The sequence below is a fragment of the Eptatretus burgeri genome, chromosome 2 (assembly GCF_056783735.1).
Source record: "Eptatretus burgeri isolate ZD-2024b chromosome 2, Ebu_testis_v1, whole genome shotgun sequence".
In the NCBI taxonomy this organism is placed as follows: Eukaryota; Metazoa; Chordata; class Myxini; order Myxiniformes; family Myxinidae; genus Eptatretus; species Eptatretus burgeri.
This window is the reverse complement of record NC_140962.1, coordinates 87,650,259-87,657,860: the sequence shown is the minus strand read 5'-3', so window position 1 is coordinate 87,657,860 and position 7,602 is coordinate 87,650,259. Positions and strand designations below refer to the sequence as shown.

General features: G+C 41.5%; 1 long non-coding RNA gene across 1 annotated transcript; it reads right to left on the bottom strand.

Moving 5' to 3' along the window:
• Positions 1-500: 500 nt before the first annotated feature.
• LOC147032509 (uncharacterized) lies at positions 501-5,290 on the bottom strand. The gene is made up of 3 exons (XR_015055190.1): positions 4,008-5,290; positions 2,361-2,502; positions 501-1,014 (listed from the first exon to the last, which is right to left on the bottom strand). It is a non-coding gene; the product is annotated as an uncharacterized LOC147032509 (long non-coding RNA).
• Between the last annotated feature and the right edge of the window lie 2,312 nt (positions 5,291-7,602).

The following is a 7,602-nucleotide window of genomic DNA, read 5'->3' as shown; positions in this document are numbered from 1 at the left end:
ACCAAATGTGTGGAATTGATAATGTAATTGTTGAAGGACTGTTACAGCGTTCATTCCACTTGCCTTTTTGGCACGAGGGATGTGCAGAACATCTGATTATAAGTTTCCACATAACATAATTTCCTCATCCAATAATCGTTTAGCATGTGCAACTCGTGCAATCGTAGGTTTTTAGACGTGACATGAGGCATCCTGAGAAAATTTGAAAGTCTTTCCGAGGCACGAGTGTGTGGATCATCCAAAAAACACACCAATTACATTCTTTAACAATCCATTAGAATGCCATATCCATCAGAAAATGAGAGGAAACAAATAATTGGACACCTTCAAGCAGGGTCTTCCATTAGCCATGTTGCAAGGCTCCTTAATGTGAGGAGAGGAACCATTTATGACCTCAGAAGACATTATGAAGCATTTTTTTGTATACACGGTCGAGGCTTGTGGAAGATTAAAAGTCTTGATCTTTATGATTGAACTGCTCAGGACATAACAGGACACAAAAGGAACAGCAGAGAGAGACGGGGAACACCAACAGCAGAGTAGAAGGCCAAGATAGAGGGAGACTGACCACCAATGGGTGTGGATGGGGAGAAATGTGGGCAGGAGAGGATGCATGGGGTGGACAAGATGGCTTCAGAAAACTCTAAGGAGAGAAAACTGGAAATTTGGATAGAAGGATTGGGGTGGGTTAATGATGGTAGAAAATATCATGGTTTTGGATTGGGGTTATCTGAGATGGTGGTTCTTCTGTTCTTGCATATGGCAGCTTGGCTGCCAGGTAGCTATCATTTCTTGGAGTATGACGGCTATGCCACTGATGTTGTGCCCCTCTACCAGTACACTGATACGCATTTCACCAACCTCAGGAGGATGACAGGCTGAGTCGACCCCACCTGGTGTTAATTCAGCAGCCAACAGGGCTCAAACTCAGGACCAAAGGATCACAAGTCAGCCGCACTAACCACGAAGCCAACACCAGGCTTTGAGAAAGTGGTGAACAGCTGTCTTGAACACCTGGATGGAAGAATGAAATTGAAGAGAATGTGGAAGTTGGTTTAAACACAGTCAAGGCTTGTGGAAGATTAAGGAAAAAAGAGGAACAAATGAGTGGAGGTGCGCAGTGATTCTGGATTTTAGGAGTCTGCGTCAATAAGCGATATGCTCCAGTCTGTGTCCAGGAAGGCACACAATTTGGACGTGGAAGTGTTATGATATAGGGTGGTATTGCTGAAAACTTTCACACCAACCTGATCCATAGTAATGGCAATCTGATGGCAGATTGATACAGTACATCAATGAGATCTTTTAGCAACATCTGTAACCTATCCTTCAACAACATGGCCCAGTAATTAACTTTATGCACGATCATGCTCCTCCTCACAGGGCCATTCAAACGAGGAACCTTCTCATCAATGCCAATGTTAACATCATGATACCATGGCCTGCTATCCCACCAGATTTTAATCCAATTGAGCATCTCTGAGATATCAATGATCACCACATTCAAACCTTGTGAAGACAGTTACATACCCTCGATGAGCTGAAACAGAAGCTGATTCTGGCATGGAATGACATTCCCCAGGCTCAGACTGGAGTCCTCATGTAGTCAATGCGACAATGGTGAAATATCACTGATTGCTGCTGGAGGTGGATATACCTGGAATTAAGATTGCTAATTCCAACTTGGAGCCTTTTGTGAAAATATTCGCCACAATGCACCACGGCATGATTACGTCACAATGAAATGGACAGGTAATTATTCAGCATTTATCTCCATCAGAGACTCATCTGTGTCCCATTTTGATTTCACATAAATAAATCGCATCGACAACAATCACGGGTTCTGGGGTTTTTTTTGGCGAAGAGTGCATTATCAGAGAAAGTGAAGACAGTAAATACAGTAATTTTTTATATACATCGATGTAAGTAAGAAGCTTGTGGGACACCTATATCACATTGAGGACGACACTTAAGACTGCCAACTCCACTCTTTTATTCCTCTTTCCTCTCGTTTGTGGAACTGCCTTTCAGAGGCTGTTCAATCACACTTCACTACAGGACTTCAAGCAGGCAGTGCACTGACATCGCATGTCACCCCCCCCCAAATCCCTACCTGTGATCTTTTTCTCCCTATTAACCCCCTTAACATATCTCTCTGCTTGCAGGTTACTGTTTCCTTTCCTTTTTTCTTGTTTGTTCTTTCTCTTTCCGGTTTTGTCCACGTAATGGCCTTGCTGTCTCTATTACCTTTTCACCCTCTTTCAGACTGTCACATCTTCCATTTTGGATACAAAAGTAAAAATCAATGTAGTATTATTGTACATGAACTAAAATGGCATTAGTAGATAATGGATAAACACCTATGGTATATGAGGTTTCTCGCATGAGCAAAGTTTCAGCATCCTAGCTCAAAGGGTGGCTGAGATATCGCCCGGACAAACAAATGGAGTTAAAATTGAGTACTCCCTTCCTTCTGCACCCAGCGATAACGTCATGCATCACCTGGAAACGGAATTGGGAAGGATAATTAATATCGTACAAACACACAATAATTCCAAACAGGAAATGTACTGTTTTTAAGGATGTCATAAAGGACACAAAGAATAGGCACGAATAACTATAGTGTAATGTGTTAAACAAGGTGGTGTATAAGACACTGCATCAACAACGGTAAACTTCCAGAATTTTTTTCTCCGACCTTTAAAGTCTCGATTTTATTTCAGTTGTAAAGCTAGCTTTCATGTGAAGCCTGTAGCTGCTGGTTGCCTCATTTTCTGGGGACTGTGCCACTGATGCAATGCCCTCAATTACCAAAACACTGCTACTTATTTCACCAACGTCAGAAGGAATACAGGCTGAGTTAACCCCACCTGGTGTTAATTCAACGGCCGACAGGGGACTTAAACTCAGGACCCAAAGACCCTAAGCCAGCCACATTAACCGTTAAGCCAACACCAGGCTTTCAATTTAATTATATACTTGAAAACTGAAGAACACTAATCGCCTTCTTGCCACTTTCAAAACCTTTCCGTTTATCAGTGATTGGACGAAATATTACGGCATTTTATGTCATCATGACCATTCAAATTTTCCGCTTGTAGACCCCACACATGTTCTTATTGTATTATATTTTTCTTCTTGTTGTATTATTATTGTATTTATCTCAAGACTGCACAGGGTAAGGTGTTTGATGAACTCCCTAGTTTGTTATGCAAAAGCTTGCAGGTGCTTAAGTAATGGTAGCTGACGGAGCGACAAACACAATTCTGTGGATCAATAGCGATGCAAAGGCAGGTCGAGTAGAGCATTGATTGTTTGAGCCACAATTTAACCAAATTATTGGAAGGCTGATAGTTTATTCCCACAATTATATGTAGTCTTCTTTCCTGCCTCTCACCCCACTATTTGACTTCTTTGTTTTAAGAATGGATGCTTCACTTAAAAGCTTTGCGTAATAATTAAGCTGAGCCAATGGAGTTGGTCGGTATCAGTCAGAGGGAGCAAGGATAACTGTGTTGTTTTGCAAGGCTAGGGTCCCGAGAGATGGAAAAATTATGATAGCAATGAGTAGCTCTTGGTCTTCTCTGTTTTATCACTAAATATACAACCCTACCACTAAGGTCGACAATTGCCATTTTTTTCATCCAAAATGTATGGGGTCATTGTCATTCATGGTGTATAAAGAATGGAAACAAGTATTTTCGCCAAAGCTTTGTATCTTGTTGGCAAAGATATTGAATTCCTCATATAATGGTGTAAAAATTCTGCACCGGTGAAAAATATAATGGCCACAATGAACTTACAAATGTGATAGAAATAAATGGCCAAACTCACTAAAAATGAGTTTTTTTTTCAATCATATGGTTTTACATTTAATTATCTCAAGACATCATCTACCCAAATGGCATCATTCATCAATAATTATTTGTCCCAAAAGCTGCAAGCTGCCCAAAGTGTGTATGCGTGGCCAGTGGCCTCAAGTCCATGGACATGTGCAAACTCAGTACCTGGGCCAATCAGCGAACATCTGTCGGGTGATGACATTTCTGCTGAAGATAGGCCAGGTGGCGATGAGGACAATGACTACTCCTGAGCTATTCTTTCAAGTATATCTGTAACAATTTGCACGACAACATATGCTCCACACATAATATATGATTCATAGTTTGAGTTCACAAGAACTTCTGTGACTTGCACACTTCGACTACTTGTGTCTATTCATGTATTGTGTAGAACAGATATATTACTGTACCAACAGATATAGGTACTGAAATCAGGATAAACATCACTTTTATGTGTACATAACGAGATACATGATATAGATGGCTGTCTGTCCGTTCGCGGTTGACGATGATTGGCTGGGTGAGGAAAGGTGCAATATGATTGGCTCCTGGCAAGGTTGAATAATGTATCGTATCGGCTAATTAAAAACTGATATTCGAAATCTGATTCCATATTTGACAATCGGAACTCATGGCAAAAACACTTATTGTTGAAATATAAAGTTAAATATAAAGGACAAAAATTATGAAAAAGTGATTTTTTTTTCCCCCTTCTAACCAGTATAATTAAATATAAAAAATAAGCCACATGGGATGAGAGGTAAAATGGCTCCAAAATTCATTTTTTTCACTCTTTTTAAGGTAATGATTGTTGACCTGATTTTATTTCACAGCGTCCAGGAACACCAGTGGCAATCTTTTTGGCTTCGGATTGTACTTTAATGTAATGTATATTTTTAACGTATAAATACAACATGGAATCAAAGTTTGCTTATTAGCTGCCTGTTTGTTTAACTATTTCCTGTTTGTTTAACCTGTTTAACTGTTCATTAACTGCCTCCTGCCTCTCACCATTCTCGGTTTCACGTTGTGGAAACCAAGGCATTTAGGATCATTGGTATCTCCCACGATGAGGCTGAATCTTTGGGTCTCTCACTCTCTCATCGTAGACAAGTCGGTGGTCTTTCTGTCTTCTACCGTCTCCTCTCCGGTCTCGCCCCCTCTGCTTTGTCTGCAATATATCTTCATCATATTTCTGCAGGGCGCTCAAGGTCCGCCAACAACCCCCTTCTGATAAAACTACCAAAATCACTGCTCACCTTCATTCTTTCATTCCTCTTTTTCCCACCTTTGGAATAAACTCCCTCACTCTCTTCAATCCCATTCTTCCCTCCAGGCCTTCAAAACAGTTGTTCACCACCACCTCTTGTCATCCCCTATCCAAATCCTCGATCTTTTCTACCCCGGTTAATCCACCCCAAACCCACCTCCTTCAAATTCCCTGCTTTCCTTCCTGAAAATCCCTGTAATGTCCATCTTGTATACCCCATGCTCCCCACCCCATCCCCACTGTTTTGTTCTCCCCTCTCACACCCCTCATCTCATGCCTCCCCCCCCCACCCCCCTTGCTGTGTGTTGTGTGTTAGCTCTCATACGAGCCTCGACAATGCATACAAAAAAAAAACTATGCGTTATGATACGACCTCGGCTGACAGGGTGACCTCGAGGTACCTATGCTTACCTCAAGGCTGTCTAACCTGGGTTTTAATCTCAGCCCAGCTATAAAATGTCATCCTGTTGTTTCACAGACAGGCTGAATCATGAATGTGAATGTCATCCCTCCGAAGGACAATCAACTGGGTGCAGTGTCTTTCGACATTAGTTTGTAGTGTACTTTTACATTGTAAACTTTGTTCCATTTATCTGTCCAACCAATAGCAGTAGTGTAGGCATGGTTTTTTTAACCTGATTTCTAACCAATCATTTTTCCCCACACTACTGCCATTCGTGAGGACCTCTCTTGCGGGAGGAGAGAAAGAAAGGGCTTTTCCTTGTGGCAGTTTACCATTTTACACCCTTAGCTTACTTCGTACCTGGTAGCTCACCATTTTACACCCTCGGCTTACTTCTTACCTGGCAGCTCACCATTTTATACCCTCAGCTGACTTCTTACCTGGTAGCTCACCATTTTACACCCACAGCTTACTTCTTACCTGGCAGCTCACCATTTTACACCCTCGGCTGACTTCTTACCTGGTAGCTCACCATTTTACACCCTCATCATTCTCCTTGTCTGGCAGCCTGCCATTTTACACCATCGTGGAAATTATTCTTGGACTTGAGTTTCACTCGAGTTAAACAAGAGTTCGCTGAAGTTCTCTGGAGTTCACTGGAGTTAAACCACATTCACAGCACTATCTTCAGCAATGCATCGCCTCTCTGGATTAACGAAGCTTCGTACATGTGCTGCATCAAGGCTCAATATCTTCAGTGGGTTTTCACTCCTTTTAACCGCAGGACATCTATCATTGTATACCCCTTTTGGGGAGCAGCTTATTCCCACGGGCGCTGGACATTTTTGACATCTGCGTCATTGAGTGGATCATATTACTTGGTGGACACGACACCAAATTTTCCCACTGGCGATACGCTGTCGTCATTTTTTTTGCTTCTTATTGAACTCGTAATTGTATGTTCACCCGCTTAACAGCTTATGAGACACCACTCAGACTGGATGAAGTCATCAACCTTTGGCAGTGATTATAAGTCGCTAACTTGATTTTCTATAAGTTAAAGGACATTAAAGATCCCTGAGGTGTCCTTCATGAAGAGTGGGTGAGTTATCGCCGGCACCGTGGCCAAATTACAAATTCCTACCTGAACCACTGCTGGGAAGGCAATGGCAAACCACCCTTGCTCAGGAAGCTGCTATGGCGGCACAGACACACATTGTAATGAATATTTCATTTAATTTCAGTTCATTAAAGAAAGCATCCTTGGTAAAGATAGTCAGAAGACTGATAGATACAAGGTTAACATCAAAATAGCAAGATAAATAATGTTAATAACAAATGTAAAATCACCGACATCACAAGCTAAATTAAAACACAATTCAAACAAATATTATACTTGTAATTGATATGTGCACCGACATCACAGAATTAAGCATTTTGGTCAAAAATGGAATATTCAAATTTTTATACCTTTGAGTCATACACTCAGGTAGGTCGAGATGTTGAGCATTTCTGAGTTGAACATTATGTCGAGACACAGATTGATGGGTGGAAGGAAGAATGTCATGGTCACGATCAGACTTTACAAGACCAAGTCCAAAACGCAAGAGAAGTTCATTCCTGCATTCACGTAACAATTGTATGGATACATCAAAATGACTAAGTTTTTGTGCGAAGGACTGAATAGAAGGGCATGCCATAAAATGGAACGCACACTTCTGGAGTCATTCAATCAGATCACTCTGAGCCCTTGTGATGCCAGAACCCAACATGGGCACACCAAACTCCAGCAAAGAGCGGATGAACACTTTGGCTATTTCTACAAGATCAGGGGCATTCACAATGAATTTCTTCAAAGAACATAGAGTCCTCATGCAGCACGAGATACCATCTGATGGACCTGGCAATTCCACTTCAGATCTGATTGGGTTATAACACCAAGGAGAGTGAACGATTGAACTCTTTGCAGAGGGATCTTATCAATGACAATGTTTAATTGGGATGGGACATTCTGAAGGAAAGAGATTTGCATGATCTTACATTTCTCCGGCTTTGGCCGAACGTCATGAAGGCAACACCAATCACCA